The sequence below is a fragment of the Apis florea genome, unplaced genomic scaffold, assembly GCF_048593485.1.
Source record: "Apis florea isolate Af1SG1 unplaced genomic scaffold, ASM4859348v1 contig_2293_pilon, whole genome shotgun sequence".
Taxonomy (NCBI): domain Eukaryota; kingdom Metazoa; phylum Arthropoda; class Insecta; order Hymenoptera; family Apidae; genus Apis; species Apis florea.
The window spans coordinates 5060892-5063601 of NW_028256554.1; the positions used below are offsets into that span (position 1 = coordinate 5060892).

Consider the following 2710-nt stretch of genomic DNA (forward strand, 5'->3'; position numbering starts at 1 on the left):
CGATTTCCGTAATCTTCGCCTCGTGATTTCACGATCACGAGTTTCGATCTGTTGGAGGGAAAAAACGAAACGAAACGTGGTCTGTTTCGTTTCGAATACGCGAGATTCGTCCTCGGGAATCGCCGCAATAATTTTCTAATTAGGCGGGGAAACGAGCGCGGAGGTTCGTGAGTGATTAAGGCGGCGCGAGGTGTTGCACGAGTTTCGAGGGGGGAATAACGAGCGTGAATAGAGGCGCATTGTTTCGTGCACGAACGTTCTCGTTTATTGCCGTCGCCTGCGCGAATTATCTTCGCGCGATAAACGTTTGCGAAAAAGAAGGGGGAGGGTAAGGTTTCGAACGATTCGAAGCAAGCACCGAGTGCCTGTGCGCGTGCCTGATCTGTGAATCTCTCGTCGATTGTGTGCGTTTGTTTTCGTTTTCGAAATATATATTACTTACGAGTAAGTAAGGAGAAAAGGAGGAAGAAATTGTTAATGGGACGGCGTTGATCGATCCATTGACGAATTGAAGAATTATTCTCGTCGAGAGCAATTATTCTCGAAAGTTTTATTGCGAAAGATGTAAAATTAACGTTATTGGTGTGTTTATGTATGTAATAAGTACGTGTGAAAGTTCTTATGGAGTGGAAACAAACGAGCAAATTTTAACGAGGCGAATTAACCGAACGTTCAAAAATTTGTATCTAAAATTGGAAACACGTAAGATTTAAAAGAAAGCAAATTAGTTCTTTATAAGAAAGTTTTTGTTTCAGGATGTTATACATCCAAATATCGTCATCGTAACGCGATATTAATCGTACGACGATTTTCTTTCCGACAACAAGACGGATACTACAGTTTACGTTTTGCGGTTTTGAAACCAAACGTACGTACATATGTTCGCAATGTGGAATCGTAAAGGAAAGTTGCGGTTGAATTCTTGATGCTCGTACTAGATTCACGAATCTGCGAACGGCTACGTCTAACGGAGGTTAAACTTGATGCGCTCCTCGTTTATTCAGGTCGTAAAAGCGAGTTGTTTGACGATGCATTATCGTGGATGATGTATTTTATATCATTGCTGTTATTTCTATGTGGAAAGTGATAACCTCGACGAGTTCTTGGCTATCTGATCATTTAATTCGCCTATTTAATATATTTTTCTCTAATTTTGCAGCAATATCGTGTCATATCGTACAATTATCGAGATAAATTTTAATAGAGAATATAGAAAGATACGTATTGGTTTCTTTGGAATTTTATTATTTTATTCGAATTTTATTTGAAAGGTTATATAGGATGAATTAAATGAATAGTAATTGCTATTCAATATTTTCGATTGTAATTTATAGGTATATAAATTTAAACATTCTTTACACTCTCAGTTACACAAAATTCAAATGAATTACCATAATTTATTGTGTCCAACAGGTTGTAAATTTTGTAATCCCTATTAATACATAATGATCAAATGCATGCATTTGTTAAAATTACGAATTTATGAATGTCCTGTAAGAACAATTCTATAGAAGAATATTTGATATGGCGTTCAATAAATGAATATATTTTTATAGACTAATTTCCGAACGAATAAATAAATTCATTCAACCAGATTTCAGATTACATGCAATTAACTTCGCGTTCAGATTTCAGTTTAATTTTCAGTATTTAATTAATTCGAATCAACTATTGCTTTGCAAGCTAATTCTTACGTTTAATTACTAATATAAGCGATTTTTACATCCTCATCCTGGCGGAAATTAATTTTAATATTCGTGACACGGCAAAATAATAATACTTCCTTATCCCGAATTAAAAATGGTGAGTTTCAAGTTTGCGCTAGGATGCGTGCACTTTCTTTTTCAAGAATCATAAACGCATGCAATAAAGGATGTTAGAAATCTTAAAATCTCTCTTTCGAACTGAAATCGACGATTATTACTTGCATATTTAACATATAAAAACTTAACCAATCAATTTACTTTCATGTGTATTCCCTCATATAACATAAACATCCACTTTCGAAAATTAATTGCTTCGTGATATATATTTACAGTTCTTCCTGATTGATTATTCGACGCAAATAATAAACAACGATCGATAGTAAACGATTCGTAATTACAACATTAATTACACTTACTTTTCGCACTCGAGCGCTAAAAAGCTAATCATCCACATAACCTCAAATGTCCCGGACACGCGCTCATCGTTTCATCGTACATCTAGATCGATCCAAACTTCCACTATACTCGCAAAGACAAAAGAAAAATCCTAAATTGAAACGACAATTTTAATATAATTTCGATAATAAACATTCGCAAAAGTTACAATTTAATTAATTACCATTCGTTGGAACGTAAGAAACTGACGAAGCAACCCGTGAGCAAATAACCTCGAATCGGTCGAACACGAGCACGTTCGCACGCGTTGCGCGCGCATCCACGCAAGATAAAGGTCCGTTTAATAACCACGGATATCTGGCGGTCGCGAGTGGCACCGGTATCGAGCCGAAACGCGGATATCTTCGGCTCGTAGCGAGCGCGCGGCGGGTAATTTAAGCTCGAAAGCGGGAAATTTATCGCGTTCGCGGCCAAAGATACTATTTTACGGCATTCCGTTTCCGGCGTTGCGCGCCGCGCGGTTTGCATTATGCGTGCGTTATCGTTTCACGTTTCTGAAACGCGAACTGCTTAGTTAACTCGCTATATAACGCGGCAGAGAGTGAGTT

General features: G+C 37.3%; 1 long non-coding RNA gene across 1 annotated transcript; it reads left to right on the plus strand.

The window, feature by feature from the left end:
* Window positions 1–352: 352 nt before the first annotated feature.
* LOC147658265 (uncharacterized) lies at window positions 353–1561 on the plus strand. The gene is made up of 2 exons (XR_015290900.1): window positions 353–1334; window positions 1414–1561. It is a non-coding gene; the product is annotated as an uncharacterized LOC147658265 (long non-coding RNA).
* Window positions 1562–2710: the final 1149 nt, after the last annotated feature.